Source organism: Oryctolagus cuniculus, chromosome 10 (genome assembly GCF_051225735.1).
Source record: "Oryctolagus cuniculus isolate XC-2025 breed Fujian yellow rabbit chromosome 10, ASM5122573v1, whole genome shotgun sequence".
Lineage (NCBI taxonomy): Eukaryota > Metazoa > Chordata > Mammalia > Lagomorpha > Leporidae > Oryctolagus > Oryctolagus cuniculus.
The window spans coordinates 20,856,613-20,876,028 of record NC_142876.1 but is presented as its reverse complement, the minus strand read 5'-3'; the positions used below and the strand labels follow the sequence as shown (position 1 = coordinate 20,876,028).

At 41.5% G+C, this 19,416-nt stretch overlaps 1 long non-coding RNA gene across 4 annotated transcripts in view; it reads left to right on the top strand.

The window, feature by feature from the left end:
* LOC149123707 (uncharacterized) overlaps positions 1-16,644 on the top strand; it is a 33,946-nt gene extending 17,302 nt beyond the window's left edge. Inside the window, exon 5 of one of the 4 annotated variants that reach the window (XR_016213970.1) lies at positions 16,220-16,644. This is a non-coding gene — a long non-coding RNA (uncharacterized LOC149123707). The remainder of the gene's footprint in view (positions 1-16,219) is intronic. The other 3 variants (XR_016213969.1, XR_016213977.1, XR_016213975.1) reach the window with 3 other exon arrangements.
* Positions 16,645-19,416: the final 2,772 nt, after the last annotated feature.

Genomic DNA, 19,416 nt, shown 5'->3' with positions numbered 1-19,416 from the left:
TACTGGCAATGCAGGCGGAGGCTTTACCAGCTAAGCCACGGCACCGGCCCCTCTAGGTATTTTAATAAAAAATGACTGTATCCTAAGCTATCTTCTGTGAACCAACCTACCTGCTTTCTTTCCTTTGTTTCTTTATTTAAAATAGCCTTCTAAAGGCACAAATAATATATAACAAATTGCATATGTTTCATTTGACATATTTTAACATTACATTTATCTGTAAAACCATCACCATGACTAAGCAAATGCAGCCATCACTCCCACAGTTTTCTCATGTCTCTTAGGAATCCCTCTCTCATGCATTTCATTAATGACTAATGACGTTAGTCATCATGTCATGTGCATTTTGCTGTGTGATCTTCTTTGTTGAAATGTCTGTTCAGTTCTTTTGTGGGTGCAAGATATGGTTTGAAGTATGAATCCAAGTTCATTTTTTGCATATCAATATCCAAATGTTCCAGCACCAGTTGTTGAAAAAGCTATCCTTTCTAAACTGCTGCTGTCCATATATCTGGATTTATGTCTGGACTCTATTCCATTGATCTGTTTGCTTTCTTTATGCCAGTGCTATGCTGTTTTGATTACTATAGCTTGAGAACAATTTTAAAGATCCTGTTAGCTGCCTAACTTTTATTTTCTTTTGCAAAGTTTAACATTTTCTTATTATATGATACTTACATTTTGATGAGTTGCAGTATAACATTTTGAGGAGGGGGATCCTGCCCTCATAGCCTTCTTTTTTTCCCTCAGGAACCTTTTATTTAAGGAATCTAAACTTCATACATTTCATAATTAAAACTTTAGGAACATGATGATTCTTCCCATCACACCTGCCCTCCCACCCCTCTTCCTCCTCACTCTCCTATTCCCATTCTTATTTTTTACTAAGACCTGTTTTCAGTTAGCTTTATATACATATGATTAACTTATGTAAATAGTTCAACAAAGACAGGAAAAAAAAAAAAAAAAACCTGTTCCTCAACAGTCTAGAAAAGGGCTTGCCAAAGTCATTGTTTCTCAAAGTGTCAATTTCACTTCTGTAGACTGCCTTTTAGGTACTCTTTAATTATCACAGGTCAGGGAGTTTCTCTTGTGCATATTTTAGAATCTTTTTTTTTTTTTTTTTTTTTTTTTTTACTGTGGAGAGTTTGACTACAACATGTTGTGATTAAGATCTTTTCTGGTCATGTCTATTAGAAGTTTTATGTGCTTCCTGTTCTTTGACTTCCCTTTCTTTCTCCAAATTAGGGAAGTGTTTTGTAATTTTATCACTAAAAAGGCCTTCTAATGCATTCTGTATTTCCATGCCTTCAGGAACTCCTAGGACCTGTATGTTGGGCCGTTTGATAGTATCCCATAGATCTCCAACACTGTTTTTTAGTTTTCTAATTTAGTCTTTTTTTTTTTTTTTTTTTTTGTCTGACTGCAAAATTTCCAGCAATTTGTCTCCTACTTTGGATAATTTTTCTGCCTCACCAAGTCTGTTGTTAAGGCTTTTCACCGCATTTTTTACTTGTTCTATTGAATTCTTCATATCCAAAGTTTCATTTTGATTTCTCTTTAATATCTCAATTTCACGGGAGAAATTTTCTTTCATGTCATGCATGGATTTCATTAGTTCATGAATTTGCTTCTGATTACTTCTAAGTAATCCTACAATCATCAGTTTTTTGTATTCCACTGCTGGCATTTCTTCAGTCTCTTCTTCACATTCTAGTATTGAAGTGTTGGGTTCTTCTACAGGCATCATGTTGTCTTCCTTATTCTTGTTTCTTGAATTGCTGTATTTATTATTCAGCATTTGTGAAGATACCTGCTGGTTTCTTTTTTTTTCCCCCTGTGGTGGCTATTATCTTTGGAATGTGTCTCTATGGCTTAGTGGAGCGTCCTCTTTTTCAGTGAATACCCAGAAACTTGTGGTAGGTGTGGCCAATGAGTCCTGTTCAGTGCTCCAGGGTGAAGGGCGTACCCAAAGTGACATCTAGGTTGGAATATATATTTCCATTCTTTCCTACTCTTTAGGATTTCTGATGAGAAGTTAGCTGAGCTTCTAATTGGAGATCCTCTGAAAGTAATCTGGCATTTCTCTTGTGCACATTTTAGAATCTTCTCTTTATGTTTTACTGTGGAGAGTGACGACAATGTGTCATGGTGAAGATCTTTTCTGGTCATGTCTGTTAGGAGTTCTATGTGCTTCCTGTCCTTGGGCATACTTTTCTTTCTCCAGATTAGGGAAGCTATCTGTAATTATTTCACTAAAAATGCCTCCTAATCCATTTTCTCTTTCCATGCCTTCAGGAACTCCTAAGACTGGTATGTTGAGTCATTTGATAGTAACCCATAGATCTCTGACACTGTTTTTTAGTTTTCTAATATCTTTTTTTTTTTTTTTTTGGTCTGTAAAATTTCCAGAGATTTATCTGCTAACTTAGATTTTTTTTTCTTATGCCCATTGAATCTGTTCTTAAGGCTTTCCATTGTGTTTTTATTTGTTCTATTAAATTCTTCATTTCTAATATTTTGTTTTATTTTTAAGATAACAATTTTGTGGGAAAATTTTCATTCATGTCATGTATCTATTTCTTTAGTTCGTGAATCTTCTTCTGATGACTTGTAAGTAATCCTACAATCAATTTTAAGTAATCCTACAATCAATTTTTTGTATTCTCAGCCCTTAAGGCATTCAGTTCTGGCTAAAAAGCCCATGAGAGTTTCTCAGACATGGAAAGCCAAGACACTGTGGCAAGAAAAATGACCTAAATGAAAGATCTCTGTGAGTGAGATCCCAGCGGAAAGAACGGGCCATCAAATAAAGAGGTACCTTTCTCTGAAGGGAGGAGAGAACTTCCACTTTGACTATGGCCTTGTCTAAATAATATTGGAGTTTGTGAACTCGAGAGGCTTCTGGGGCTGGCGCCATGGCTCACTTGGTTAATCTTCTGCTTGCAGCGGTGGCATCCCATATGGGCACTGGGTTCTGGTACTGGTTGCTCCTCTTCCAGTCCAGCTCTCTTCTGTGGCCTGGGAAGGTAGTGCGTGGGAGACCAGGAAGAAGCACCTGGTTCCAGATCGGGGTAGCTCCAGTGGTAGCAGCCATTTGGGGGGTGAACCAATGGAAGGAAGACCTTTCTCTCTAACTCTGTCAAAAAAAAAAAAAAAAAAAAAAAGGCCTCCATATCCTTGGCAGCTCATGACACTGTGCACCTACTCCCCATGTAGGATCTCTGTCCTTAATGTGTTGTACTATGCAAATTAACGGTGAAACTACTACTCAAATAATACTCTATACTTTGTGTGGGTGCCATCTGTTGAAACCTTTACTTAGTATATACTAAGTTAATCTTCTCTATATAAAGATAATTGAAAATGAATCTTGATGAAGAATGGGATGGGAGAGGGAGTGGGAGTTGGGATGGTTGTGGATGGGAGGGAGGTTATGGGAGGGAAAGCCACTATCATCCAAAAGTTGTACTTTGGAAATTTATTTATTAAATAAACATTGAAAAATTTTTTTTGTGTTCTGTTTCTGGTACTTCTTTCAGTCTCTTTTTATTCACATTCTAATATTAAAGTGTTGTGTTCTTTTGGGGTTGTCATGTTGTCTTCCTTATTGTTTCTTGAATTGCTGCATTTATGGTGATACTTGTTGATTTTTTTCCCCTTTAATGGCTTTTATCTTTTGACTATGTCTTTGTGGCTTAGTGGGCTTAGTGGAGTGTCTGCTCTTTCAGTGAATATCTGGAGGTGTATGCTGGCTGTGGTGGGGAGCTCTGTTCAGTGCTCTAGGGTGAGGAGAGTGTTCAAGGTGATACCCAAGTTGGACATGGTATATCTCCCGGGTTTTTTTTTTTTTTTTTTTTTTTTTTTTTTTTTTTTTTTTAGAGCAGATAGGAGGTTTTTCTCTGTTGTTATAATCTTTTGTTTTGTTTTGTTTTTAACTTTTATTTAATAAATATAAATTTCCAAAGTACAGTTTATGGATTACAATGGCTTTTTCCTCCCTGTAACTTCCCTCCCACCTGCAACCCTCCCATCTCTCTCTGTTGGTATATTCTCATGCTCACCTCCTCTCCTCAAAGGAGACCAATGCCTGGGCACTAGTCCCAGTGAGCATTTTTTTTTCGCAAAGAAAACTTTCATTTACAGAGTACAAATTTCATAAGTACAACTTTAGGAATATGCTAATTCTTCCCACATACCGCCCTCCCACCCCCACTCCTATCCCACCTCCTCCTCCTCCTTCCATTTCTAGTTCCATTCTTCATTAAGATTCACTTTCAATTAACTTTATACAGAGAAGACCAACTCTATACTAAGTAAAATTTTCAACAGTTTGTGCATGTGCACACACACAGACACACATACACAAACTGAGACCATGTTTTACAGTTAATACTCATAATACAACTTATTGAGTTCCAAGGTCCTGCATGGGAAGTAACTGCATAGTGACTCCTGTTGTTAATTTAACAATTGGCACTCTTACATATGATGTTAATGATCACCTGAGGCTCTTGATATAAACTTACAAGGCTATGGAAGGCTTTTGAATCCATAGTCTCCATTAGTATTTAAATAAGGCCATAAGCAAAGTGGAAGTCCTCTCCTCCCTTCAGAGAAAAGTACATCCTTCTTTGATGACCACTTGTTTCCACTAGGTCTCACTCACAGAAGTCCTTCATGTAGGCCATTTTTGCCATAGTGTTTTGGCTTTCCATGCCTGAAATGCTCTCATGAGCTTTTCAGCCAGACCAGAATTCCTTAAGGGCTGATTCTGAGGTCAGAGTGCTATTTAAAGTGATTATCATTCTATGAGTAAGCTGTGTGGCCTGCTTCCCATGTTGGAGCATTCTCTCTTTTTTAATTCTGTCTATTGTTATTATCAGACATTTGATTTTATTTATATGATCCCTTTAACACTTAATCCTATCTATGTGATCACTTTAACACTTACTATGATCACTCTACACTTAAGATGACACTTTACCACTCAGCTTAATGAGATTTTGGGTCCCCAGTGGGTAGTTTTCATCTGCACTGCCACAAGAACCTAAAAAAGAATCTGTGCAGTCCTCAGTGTGAACACAGATCCTGCAGTAATGACCCTTACCAGGGAATCGGGAAGCCCTGAGCATATGGAGCTGGCCATAGTGACTGCATAACATTCTAGCCATACCCTGTGCCTTCCCACATAGCCACAGTGTTTTCACTGTCCTGGAACACAAGGCTATGAAAGTCATGGGCATCCAGCCTCCTGTCAGTTCTCCCAGCCAGACTCAGGCATCTCTTCTTCACTAGTTGCTAGGCTTGCTGACAGTTGCTGGTACAGCTGTTACTTATCTCCTATATGGTGCCTGCCCTCTCTCTGCTAGTTACAGGATATTGGTGCCAGGTGGTTGGGGGTAGAGTTAATGTGCCCTCTTTTTTCTTTCTCGGTTGGCAGGTACACTATCCCCCACAGTGCTCCAAACCAGGCCTGTGCCAGGCTCTTCCTGCAGCTGTATTGCCAGTGGCATGGGCTGCTGCAGTCTGGTACTGAGACTCTCAGCTGCTGGGGTCCCAGGCTATGGGCATCCACACCCTCCATGTAGGTCCACATTGTCTTTTCAATTTGCATAGAGTCCTCTGTCATTATCTCCCTAACACTTCCCTGCAATTGCACCCTCTCCAGTTTTATTTTATTAAATATCCTCCCCTAGACTAGAGCAGTAAGCTCTGTCTCTAGTATACCATCGTGGAAAACCTCACCTTTGTACTTTTACTAGATTTTCTGCCTTCACATTCTTTCATAATGATGACTGTCAGTGTTTGTGTGTGTAACAGATCCTTAAGCATCATTTCTAAGACTGGATGAGTAGTGGGAAATACTTTTCATTTCTGTTTGTTATGGGAAGTCTTTGTTTCACCCTCATTCATAAATGAATGGTTTACAGTGTACAGTATTTGGATTGACAGTTTTTTTCTTTTAAGACTTAGACTGTGTCTCTCCATTTTCTCCTAGCCTAGGGTTTCTGATGAGTAATCAGCTGTCTAATTGGAGATCCTCTGAAAGTAATCTGATATTTCTCTCATGCACATTTTAGAATATTAATGTTTTATTCTTGAATGTTTAGCTACAGTTTGTCATGATTAAAGTCTTTTCTGGTCACACCTATTAGCTGTTTTGTGTGCTTCCTGTACTTGCATGTCCCTTTCTCAAAATTAAGAAAGTTTTCTGTTATTATTTTACTGAATAGGACTTCTAATCCGTTCTCTCTTCCCATACCTCAGGAACTCCAAAAACCTGTATGTTGGGTCATTTGATAGTATTCCATAAATCTCTAACACTTTTTAATTTTTCTAATTTCTTCTTCTTCTTCTTCTTCTTTTTTTTTTTTTTTTTTTTTTTGGTCTGACTGTAAAATTTCCAAAGATGTGTCTTCTGGCTCAGATATTCTTTCTTCTGCCTCACTAAGTCTGTTTTTAAGGCTTTCCACTGTATTTTTTGACATATTCTTCATTTTTAATATTTCAGCCTGATTTCTCTTCAGAATCTATTTCATGGGAAAATTTTTCATCCATTTCATATACTGATTCCTTAACTCATAAATTTGCTTCTCTTTGCTTCTGAGTAATCCTATGTTCATTCTTTTGAATTCCTTTTCAGGCATTTCTTCAACCTCTTCATCTTCATATTCTAATATTGAAGCGTTATGTTTCTTTGGGGAATCATTGTCTTCCTTGTTCTTGTCTCTTGTATTTATGTGCTTATTTTTAGGCATTTATGTAAACACTTGTTGGCTTTCTCCACTGATGTCTTTTATCTTTGTACTATTCCTCTGTGGCTTAATGGAGTGTCTGCCCCTTCAGTGAATACCCAGAGATGTATTCTGGGTGGGGCCAGGATCTCTGGTCAATGCTCAAGGGTAGAGTGAGAATCCAGGGTGACACCCAAGTTGGGCATAGTAAATCTCCTCTGTTGTCAGCGGGGGAGAGGGTATTATGCCTGTTGACATAATCACAACCTCACCTCCTTTCTTCCAATGTGATCAATGCCCAGGGTTAGCCCATGGTGGGTACAATCTTCACCCACCCTGGAGCATGAAGTACACAAAGAATTTGTACAATCTTCAGTGTGAGCAGGGAACCCTCAGCAATGACCCACCCCAAGTAATCAGGGAGCTGTGAGCTGACTCCAGACACAGGGATTTCCCAGAGGCTCAGCTACACCCCACACCATAATGTGCAGTTGCAGGATTCCCAGAGTCACAACATGCAAGGCTCCCCTCTACCCTGTGAGCCTGCTCCATCCATGGAGAGAGCAGAGTTATTTCCAGAGTCAGGTGCCTCTAGTGCTCTGCCTTGGGAATTTGAACCCTGGATCCTGTGATAGGTTGAGAGGATGGGGGCACCTCACAATTCTGATTAGGTACCCAGCCCCCTGTCAACCCTCTCTGCCAGACTCGAAGTCAGTGGGAAAGGTGGATTTTTCCTTCTGGTAAAATCCTCGGGTCACATGCGAGAACCATCGCAGCCTGTACTGGTGTCAAGATGGTACCTTTCTTCCTGCTGGATGCTGGATACCCTTGTTGGGAGGTGGGAAGAAAGAAATGTACTTTTTATTCACTGAATTAGGTGGGTACTTTGCCCCCTGCTTGGGTTCCAGGCTGAACTCAAAGTCCTTGTGGTCTGCAAGGTTCTCCCTCCTGCAGTATCACCAGTGGCGTGGGCTGCTGCAGTCTGCTGTCACCCTACTCTCAGAACCTGGCAACTCCTACAGCCCCTGACTGTAGAGTTTGTGCATGGTGTCCCCTCTCACTGCTGCGTATCAGCGCTTTCCATGCTGCTCCATGGCATTCCTCTTCTTTCTCCAACTCTTCCCTGGGAATACACTTCCTCCACTTTTCTCTGCTGTCTTCCCCCCGCCCCCTTCAGAATCGGCACACCTCTCCCTTTTCAGCCATCTTGGAATCCACAGCTAATCACTATTCTAACTAGAGAGAGATGATACCTCATTGAAGTTTTGATTTACATTTCGCTGATTGCTAGTGATATTGAGTGGTTTTTTCCCATATATTTTTTGGCTATTTATATTTTTTTTTGTTTTTTGTTTTTTTGTTTTTTGTTTTTTTTGAGAGATGTCTAATTCAAATCCTTTGGTCATTTATTAACTGGATTTTTTTTATTGAAGCTTTTGAATTTTCATATATTCTGAATGTTGATTTTTTTAACAGATGTAAAGTTGGTGGATGTTTCTCCCATTCTGTTGGTTGTCTGTTCACACTGTTGATTATCCCTGTTATGCACAAGCTTATTAGTTTTGAAAAAAATCTCATTTGTCTAGTTTTGCTTTCAATGCCAATGCTTTGGACATCAGATCCAAAAAAAATTATAACTTACACTGATATCTTCTTTCCTCTATGTTTTCTTCTAGTAGTTTCGTAGTCTTGGATCTTACATTTATAATTTTGATCCATTTTGAGTTGATGTCTGCTGTATCAGATGAGAGGTAGGGGGTCATATTTCAGCCTTCTGCATATGGGTATCCTGTTATCCTGGCACCAATTATTGAAGAGATTGTCCTTTCTTCCATGTATGTTTTTGACACTTTTGTGGAGAATCGGTTGCTGTAGGTGTATTGAATTCCCTTTTGAATCACAGTCCATTCCATTGATGTCTGTTTTTATGCCAGCATCATTGCTGTTTTTGTTACCACTGTATGTATGCAGTATGTCTTGAAATCAGGTATTATGATGCTCCCAGCTTTGTTCATTTTGTCTTTTTTTTTTTTTTTTTTTTTTTTTTTTTTACAGGCAGAGTGGACAGTGAGAGAGAGAGACAGAGAGAAAGGTCTTCCTTTGCCGTTGGTTCACCCTCCAATGGCCGCCGCGGCCGGCGCACCGCGCTGATCCGATGGCAGGAGCCAGGTACTTATCCTGGAATCCCATGGGGTGCAGGGCCCAAGCACTCGGGCCATCCTCCACTGCACTCCCTGGCCACAGCAGAGAGCTGACCTGGAAGAGGGGCATCCGGAACAGAATCCGGCGCCCAGACTGGGACTAGAACCCGGTGTGCCGGCACCACAAGGCGCAGGATTAGCCTAGTGAGCCACGGCGCCAGCCAGCTTTGTTCATTTTGTACGAGATTTCTTTGACTATTCAGGGTCTTTTGTACTTCCAAGTGAATTTTTAGATTGGATTTTCTAGTTCTTTGAAGAATTTCAAGTTATTTTGATGGGGACTAAGTAAATTACTTGACAGCTGTGGACATTTCAATAATCTTCCAATCCATGAACATGGGAGAGCTTTTAATTTCTTTATGTGTCATCTTCAATTTCCTTTAATAACATTCTGTAGTTATTGTGTAGATATTTCATATCTTGGTTACATTTATTCCAAAGTATTTTTTAAAGCTATTGTGAATGGGATTGCTAGTATAATTTCATAGTGTGGTTGATTTTTCTTGTATGCTGCAACCTTACAGAATTTGATCAGCTTTATTAGTCTTCCTGTAGAGTCTTTGGGTTTTTCTATATATAGAATAATGTCACTTGCCAGCAGGTTAATTTGACTTCCTCATTTCCTATTTGTATACCTCTTATTTCCTTCCTTGAGTAATTGCTCTCGCTAACGCTTCTATTTGAGTAGGAGTGGACATCTTTTTCTGATTCCAAATCTTAGAGAAAATGCTTTTACTTTTCCCCATTCAGTATGATGTTGACTATGGGCTTATCATATAAAGTCTTTCTTATGTTGATATGTTTCTTCTATACCTAACTTATTCAGGATTTTATAATGAATGGGTTTACTGAATTTTTCTGCATCTATTGAGATGATCATATGATTTTTATTCTTTTGATGTGATGTATTATACGTGTTGATTTATGTATGTTGCACCATCCCTGCATCTCTGGGATAAACCCCATTTGCTCATGGTGAATGATCTTGTTGATATGCTGTTGGAGTCTATTGCTAGTATTTTGTTGAATCTTTGCATCTATGTTTATCATGGTCTCAAGTTTGTATCTCATGTTTATAATGGTGTCTAGTTTTCTTTTTTGTATGTCCTTGCCTGGTTTTGGAATCAAGGTAATGCTTACCTCATTTGAAGAGTTTAAAAGGGTTATCTCCTTTATGGGTTCTCTCCTTTTTAATTTTTTGCAATAGTTTGAAAATAATTGCTGTTTATTCTTACTTAAAAGTTTGATAGAATTTAACACTAAAGCCATCTGGACCTTCTGTGCTTGCTTTTCTTTGTTGGGAGACATTTTCCCACTGATTCTCTCTCCTTTCTCATTCTCATTCTCGGGTTTTCTTTATTTCTTTGATTCAGTTTTGGTAGATTATGGCAACCAGAAATTTATCTGCTTTTTCCAGGTTTTCTAATTTGTTGGCAGGTAGTTTTTTTTATTAATCCCTAAGGATGCTTTGTTTTTCTGTGGTATTAGTATATATTTTTGTCCAATTTTATTTATTTGCATCCTCTTTTTTTCTTGATTAGTCTAGCTGCTAATGTTTTATCAATGTTCTGTATCTTTCAAAATACCAATTCAATTTCATTGATCTTTTGTATTGATTTTTTTTTCTATTTTGCTTGCTTATTTTCTAGTTTTTTTCCTTCTAGTGATTTTTGGATTTGGTTTGTTCTTGCTCTCCTGTGCCTTTGAGATGCATTGTTAGGTTGTTCATTTGATATCTTTATATTTCTTTCTTTAGTGTAGGATCTTTTTACTATAAAATTCCCTCTTACTGGTATTATTGCTGTATATCATTCATTTGGTCTGTTGTGTTTCCATTTTTTGTGTGTTTCAATAAATTTTGAAAATCTTTTTGATTAAAAAATCCATTGTTCATTCCGAGGCACTGTTCAGTCTCTATGAATTTGCGCAATTTCTAAAGTTTCTTCTGTGGTTGATTTCTAGCTTTATTCTATTGTGCTCAGAGAAGATACATGATTTCAAATTTCTTCATTTGCTGAGCCTTGTTTTGCGGCCCACTGTATGGTCTATGTGAGAACATGCTTCATGTTCTGATGGAAAGAATATGTATTATACAGTTGTTACATGAAATGTTCTGAAATGTCTGTTAGGATCATTTAGTCTATAGTACAGTTTAATTCTGAACTGTCTTTGTTGACTTTTTGTTCCGGATTATCCGTCCATTGATGAAAGTGGGTTTTGAAGTCCACTAATACTGTTGTGTTATCTACATTTACAGCTAACAATATTTGTTTCATGAAACTGCTTGAGCATTTGGTGTGTATACGTTTTTAATCATTATATCTGCTTGTGGAATGGCCCCTTGATCATTATTTTATGACTTCTTTGTCTTTTATGGTTTTTGTCTTAAAGTCTATTTTGTCAGATATGAGTATAGCTACTTCTACTCACTTTCGGTTTCTGTTTGCATGGAAAAATTTTTTTCATCCTTTTATGTTCAGTCTGTTTTGACTGACATGAGGTTTTTTTAGGTAGCACATCATTGGGTCTTGTTTTGTTTTTTAATCCAGTTAATCAGATGTTATCTTTTAATTGGGAAATTTAGTCCCTTTACATTCTAGGTAATTATTGATAAGTAATGACTTAGTCCTGACATTTAAATATAATTCTTCTGTTTACTTCAAATGTCCTTTGCTCTTTTCTTCTTTTGTTCATCTTCATGATTTAGTTTGCTGTGTCGATAAGGTTTGATTCTTGGGCCGGCACTGTGATATAGCAGGTAAAACTGCCGCTTGCAGCGCCAGCATCCCATATTGGCACCGGTTCAAGTCCCATCTGCTCCATTTCTGATCCAGCTCTCTGCTATGGCCTAGGAAAGTAGTAGAAGATGGCCCAAGTCCTTGGGCCTCTGTATCTGCATGGGAGACCCAGAAGAAGCTCCTAGCTCTTAGCTTCGGATTGGTACATTTTCAGCTGTTGCAGTCATTTGGGGAGTGAACCAATGGATGGAAGACCTCTCTCTCTGACTCTGCCTCTCTATAACTCTGCCTTTTGTGTGTCTGCTTTTCTAGTGAGTTTATTCTTTCACATGTTTTCATGATGGTACCTGTTTTTCTGTTTACAACTGACTCCAGTAAGCATTTTTTGTGAGTCCAGCCTGGTAGTGATGAATTCCTTCATTTTTTTCTTAGGAAGTCTTTATTTCTCTCCATTTATGAAGGATGGGTATCCTGAGCATAGTGTTCTTGGGTGGCAGATTTTTAATTTGAGAGCTTGGCATTATATATTTATTTTTAAAATTTATTTGACAGAGTTAGTGAGAGACAGAGAGAGAGAAAGGTCTTCCTTCTGTTGGTTCACCCCCCAAATGGCTGCCATGACCAGAGCTATGCCGATCTGAAGCCAGGAGCCAGGTACTTCTTCCTGGTCTTCAATGCAGGTGCAGGCGCCCAAGGACCTGGGCCATCCTCCACTGCCTTCCTGGGCTACAGCAGAGAGCTGGACTGGAAGAGGAGCAACCAGGACTAGAACCCAGTGCCCATATGGGATGCGGGTGCCACAGGTGGAGGATTAACCAAGTGAGCAACAGCACCGGCCCCAGCATTATATATTATTCTATTCTGCTTTGATGAGAAAAAGATTTGATTCCTGAACTGGTGCAGACATCTAAGTCCCAAAGTTGTGGGTTGGTGGTACAAGGATGGCTGAGGCTCGATCCAGTTATGGTATTTAGGAACTAGAACTCATGAGGGGTCCTTAGAAGTTTGGGCAAAGATGGTTCTTGTAAGAGGGTTGGTTATGAGAGCTAACTTTGGCCCAGCCCCTCTCTCTGCTTCGCCATGCAACATTATCCTCATCCTCAGGCTTCTCTGCATGATCAGGTCAATGGGGCCCTTCTGATCTTGGACTGTGAACCTCCAAAACCATGAGCCAAAACAGACCTCTTCCCTTCACAAGTGGCATCTCTCACATATTTGTTATAGTGCCAAAAAAATAACGAATATCGTATTCCCTCCTGGTCTGGAAAGTTTTGTCTATTTGGGTCCTTTGGATCTCTTGAACTTGAGTATCCATATCTTTATCAACACTTGGTGATTTGGGGGCTGTTCTGTGGCTTAATGGGTTAAGCCACCACCTATAATGCCATATGGGTGCTGGTTTGAGTCCCAGCTGCTCCGCTTCTGATTCAGCTCCCTGTTAATGCACCTGGGAAAACAGCAGAAGATAACCCAAGTACTTGAGCCCCTGTACCCACGTGGGTGAGCTAGAAGAAGCTTCTGGCTCCCAGCTTCGGCCCGGCCCTTCTGGCCATTTGGGGAGTGAAGCAGTGGAAGGAAGATCTTGCTCTCTCGGTCTCTCCCTGTAACTCTTTCGAATCAATCAATCTAAAAAAAAAGTTGGAAATTTTTAAGTTGTCATTTCTTTTAATAGGTTTTCTATATGTTTATTCCTCTCATCTCCTTCAGAGATCCCCAAAATTAGAATATTTATTCATTTAATGGTGTCACAAAGGTTTTAGTTGCCGTCTTCACTTTTTTCCTTTTTTCTTTTGTCTAATCAGGGTCTCTCAAAAGACCTGTCTTTACCTTCAGTATTCTTTATCTACTCAATTGTTGAGAATTTCACTGGCATTTTTAAGTTTACTTACTAAGTTCTTCACTTCCAAAAATTCTCTTTGCTGACTTTCTCATATTGTGTACAATTTTCCTAATTTCATTGAATTATCTATATTCTGGTGAATCTGTTGAGCATTCTGTAATCATTATTTTGAATTCTTTATGAATTCTTTGTGAAGCTTCTTTTCTTGGGAGTCTGTTACTCAGTGTCCATTGCTTTGATTTGTCATACTTCCTGTGTTGATGTTGTGCATCTGCTGGGGCAGTTGTCCCTACACTTTTAAAGAATGGTTCTCATGAGAAAAGCCTTTCTCCTGAAGATGTGCCTTCAGAGGTCAGTTTGGTAGACTAAATTTGGCTTTAGTTTTGGTTGGATGCTGTGAAGTAGTCTCCTTATATCTTCCACTGTAATTGATGGCAGCAACACTAGGTGGGTATGAGACTCCCCCTCATTCCCAGTGAGTGTGGGTGGTGGGCTGTCAAATGAAGCTGGGTTTGCAGGGGCATTGGCCATTGGTCTCAGCAACTGAGGTCATAGAAGCATTATCTCAGTGTCCTGGAGGGATTATTGGGTCCTCACAGTCAAAAGGGCAAGGCTAGGGCCACAGTAGCACCAGTATGAAGCCTGGTGGGGTTCCTAGGTGCCCATGGTGACAGCCCCAGGTTTCTATGCAATGGCTTGGCCCCCACCTGCCTTTTTGTCTGCCAAGCAGACAATACCCCCATTTTGCTGCCTGGGCTTGGGAGAGGACTGGAGTGAGCAGTCCTGTGGCCACTAACACCATAATGCTAGATTATACCCAGGCATTACAATTTGCCCAAAGTAGTGCAGCCCATGAGTACTACCAAGACTCATGTTGCTATGGGCTATCTGTTGCTGGTGTGGACTTGCTGCCTAAGGCCAATAGAACCAGCCACAGGTGATGCTACATAGGATATAAGTCCATTTGACTGGACCTTCAGTTATCTGCTTGACACTGGGGCAGGTCCAGAAACCCTGTCTGTAGGTGCTGCCCTGGGGACAAGGACTATTCATATCTGCCCAGTATTTGGTTTAAATTAGCCCAGCACAGGGTTCTAAGACATAGCCACGTGCTCACTTCGGTGCTCTGTTCTCCAGTGGCTAGAGTCTTGCTCCTTATGGTCTGCCAAGGTTGGGGGAGGCATGGTTATGGCAGTCCCTTGGCTGCCCAGATTTCACCTGAGTCTCAAAACCACAGGATGCTGTGCTCTCTTATGGATGTGTACCAGGCTTGTACAAGGCTGGGGGTGGTGCAGGCCGAAATACAAACCTGCCCTAGCTGGGCTCAGGTTTCTACTTAATGCACGAGTAGGAGTATAGCCTTGTCTGTGAGTACTGGCCTGGAGGTTAGGGTGTCTGTGTTCTATCTGGTGCTGGGTCTCACCACAGAGGAACTGGCATGGAGCTGCAAGCCAAAGCCTTGAGTTCACTTTCCTGCCCAACTCTTCAGGCTGGAGACTTCCTTTTGCTCCAGCCTGAGGTTTGGGAATGGGTTGTGGAGGCAGTCTCTTGGTTGCCCAACATGACACTAAACTGGGTCATGTTTTGGTCTCATAGTCCCCAGGCCCTGTGCAGTCTTGGGAGTACACACCAGTCCCACATGTGCCAAAACAAACCTTTCCCACTGCACGGTCTCTGCATGGGTCTCTGTTGAATGCTAGGGAAGATCTAGGGCCTCCTTCTGCAACACTGGCCTGAGAGTCAGAGGCCGTTGGGCTCTTTGTGGGGCTGGGTCTCACAGGGGCAGACCTCTCGCTGAACAACACTAAACTCACTGTGCTGCCCTCCTTCTCAACAGTTGTAGTTTTGCTCCCCTGCCTCCTGGAGGGTGGGGTGGGGTAGGGTGATGGAAGTGGTCCCTTTGCTGCTTGATTTAAGAGGGTCCAAAGACTCAGTTTGCAGGTACTGCCCTGGGGGTAGGAACAATGAGGCCTTGTGCAGCTCTGGGTTTCCCTGTAGCAGGCCTGGCCCTAGGGTTCAAATCCAAAGTCTGGCCTTAATGCCCTCTCCCTTCTCTACGTGGGAGATAACTCTTTTCACACTGTTTGGAGCTGAGGGAGGGGTGATGTGGGTAACTTTTCTTCCTGCCTTCTTTATTATTTTAAATATGTATTTTATTTATTTGAGAGGTAGAGTTACAGACAATGAGAGGGAGAGAGAGAGAGGTCTTCCTTCCATTGGTTCACTCCCCAAATGGCCGCAACGGCCGGAACTGAGCCAATCTGAAGCCAGGAGCCAGGAGCTTCCTCTGGGTCTCCCATGTGGGTGCAGGGGCCCAAGGACTTGGGCCATCTTCTACTGCTTTCCCAGGCCAACCAGAGAGCTAGATTGGAAGAGGAGCAGCTGGGACTCTTACTGGCAACCATATGTGATGCTGTTGCAGCAGGTGGAGGATTAACCTACTGAGCCACAGCACCAGCCCCAATTTTTTCTTTTTAAATAATTATACTAAAACCAGGGGTTGTGAGCCCCTACCCGGCTTCCTTAGCTCCTGTGCCTGTGGCTTGGTGCATGAGTGTGTGTGTGGCTTTGTGCCTGAGTGTGGCTTGGTCCGTGAGTGTGCCTGTGGCTTGGTGCATGAATAGCTGTTCAAATCGGTGCCTCTGGGTGCAGATGACTGCTGCAGCATCTCATTCAGCCTCCCTTTTGCTCCCTGTCTTGCAGGTGAATTTCAGAATATGCTTGTCAGTTTTTACAAAGAAAACCTATGGGATTTTGACTGAGACTGCATTTATTCCCTACATTAAATTTTAAAATAAAAAATTCTTAAATGGCAGCCACCATCCACACAGCTCTGCACCTGGCTTTTCTCACTTCACAATGAATCATGGAGCTCGCTCTTCTCCTGCTGTCATCCCCACTGTAGTGTTATTGTCTTCTGTTGTCAGGATGTGCCTTACTTCATTCCCTGGGATGGACGTGTTGTTTTGCTGCTACGAATGGTGTTGTGTACAATCATTGTGCATGTCATTTGCCTTATGGGCAAATATGTTTGTGGGATAAATTTGAGAAGTGTGATTGCTGGGTCAGAGAGTATATACATTTGAAATTTTAATGGATATTGTTAAATTGCCCTCCCTGGAGCTTCATCAACTTACATTCCTATCAATAATAAAATATTCTGTTTTGCCACAGACTCAATAGTGTGCTACCAAAGTTTTTTTTTTTTTTTTTTTGCCAATTAATAATACATGAAGATGGCCTATAAGAATCATTGTTATTTGCATTTCTTGACTACTGCTAGGTTTAAATATATTTTCATATATTTAAGAACCATTTGCATTTTTTTTTGTGGGACTTTTTTTTGTTCCTGTCCTTGGCTGCTATGGTCTGAATGATGGCATTCCATACCCACATCACCCCCCATCCCTGAACAAAATTCAGATGTTAAAATCTTAACCCTACCCCACCCCAGGTGAGGGACCTACATCATGTAGTGTGAGCGTCCTTATAAAACAGGCCTAAGGGAGCTTGTTTTCCCCAGATACCAAATCTGTCAGCACCTTGATCTTGGATTTCCCATCCTACAGAACTGTGAAAAATAAATTCCTATGTCTGTCTGTCTGTGTCTGTCTGCCTCCCTCCCTCCCTCCCTCCCTTCCTTCCTTGGTTGGTTGGTTGGTTGGTTGGTTTGAGAGGCAGAGTTAGAAAGAGATCTTCCATCTGCTGGTTCAGTCCCCAAATGGCCACAACAGCTAGAGCTGTGTGGATCTGAAGCCAAGAGCCAGGAGCTTCTTCTGGGTCTCTCATGTGGATACAGGGACCCAAGCACTTGTGCCATCTTCCACTGCTTTTCTAGGCCACAGCAGAGAGCTGTATCAGAAGTGGGGCAGCTGAAACTCAAACCGGTGCCCATGTGGGATGCTGGTGCTACAGGTGGAAGCTTAGCCTACTATGCCACAACACCAACCCCCAAAATTCATGTATTTCATAAGCCATCCAATTCATGGTACTTGGTTACAGTCAGTCTGAACAAAGGTATTTGCTCAATTTTTCCTGTTTTATTGTGTCAGACCTTTTCAGTTCGAAGGTCAGTTCCTTATATATTAAGGAGATGGCCTTTTATCTGATGTGAATTGCAAATTTCTTCTCACTTTACCATTTGCCTCTGTTTATACTTTATTATTTTGCTATGAGAAAGTTTTTTGTTGTTGTTGTTGTTTTTTTTTTTTTTTTTTTTTTTTTTTTTTTTTTTTTTTTTTTTGGACAGGCAGAGTGGACAGTGAGAGAGAGAGACAGAGAGAAAGGTCTTCCTTTGCCGTTGGTTCACCCTCCAATGGGCCGGCGCGCTGCGGCCGGTGCACCGCGCTGATCCGCTGATCCGATGGCAGGAGCCAGGAGCCAGGAGCCAGGTGCTTTTCCTGGTCTCCCATGGGGTGCAGGGCCCAAGCACCTGGGCCATCCTCCACTGCACTCCCTGGCCACAGCAGAGAGCTGGCCTGGAAGAGGGGCAACCGGGACAGAATCCGGCGCCCCGACCGGGACTAGAACCCGGTGTGCCGGCGCCACTAGGCGGAGGATTAGCCTAGTGAGCCGCGGCGCCGGCTGAGAAAGGTTTTATAGTTATGTGTTTGAACTCATTCACCTTTTTTCCCTATTCCAATATTCTACTTGAATTTTCTTATGGTTTTTCTTGTATTTTTTAGGAGACTTTTGTTTTGTTTTACAGTCGAGTCTTTTACTTCTTTGTAACAGAAAGTGTGCGGCAACTAATTTGTCTTCCTCTTGTCCCAACACCATTTATTAAAAAGTCCATCTTTCACTGATCTTTGGTGGTACCTCTATATATAATAAATATTCACAAGTACTTGCATGTGTTTCTGTATTTTTTATTCTCAAAGACTGGTGGTATAATCATGCATCAGAATCACACTGTTGAAACTACTTTTTTTCTTTTAAAGATTTATTTAATTTATTTGAAAGGCAGAGTTACAGAGAGGCAGAAGCCGAGAGAGAGAGAGAGAGAGATCTTCCATCCACTGGTTTGCTCCCAAAATAGCCTCAATGGCAGGAGCTGGGCCTATCTGAAGCCACGAGCCAGGAGCTTCTTCTGGGTCTCTCACGTGGGTGTAGGGGCCCAAGGACTTGGGCCACCTTCCACTGCTTTCCCAGGCCATAGCAGAGAGCTGGATTGGAAGAGGAGCAGCTGGGACTTGAACCAGCGCCTATATGGGAAACCAGCACCGCGGCGGAGGCTTAGCCTACTGTGCCTCAGTGCCGGCCCCTCTTCTTGTCACTTTCAGTTGTCTGGATCCTATTAATTTTTCCACAAAGAATCAGCCTGCTAAAGAAAACTGTCAGTGCAGCAGGTTAAGCCACCGCTTATGATACAGGCATCCCAGATGGGAGCACTGGTTCGAGTTCTGGCTTCTCTGCTTCCAATCCAGCTCCCTGCTAATGTGCCTGGGAAAGCAGTGGAAAATACCTATGTGCTTGGGCTCCTGCCACACATATGGGAGATCAGATGGAGTTCCAGGCTCCTGGCTGTTGTGGGAATTTGGGGATTAGAACAGTGTATGAAGATCTCTCTCCTTCTCTTCCTCTCCTTCTGTCACTCTTCCTTAAATCTTTTTTTTTTTTTTTTTTTTTTTTTTTTTTGACAGGCAGAGTGGACAGTGAGAGAGAGAGACAGAGAGAAAAGTCTTCCTTTGCCGTTGGTTCACCCTCCAATGGCCGCCGCGGCTGGCGCACCGCGCTGATCCGATGGCAGGAGCCAGGTGCTTCTCCTGGTCTCCCATGGGGTGCAGGGCCCAAGCACTTGGGCCATCCTCCACTGCACTCCCTGGCCACAGCAGAGAGCTGGCCTGGAAGAGGGGCAACTGGGTCTTCCTTAAATCTTTAAAAACAAAAACTGTTGGCAT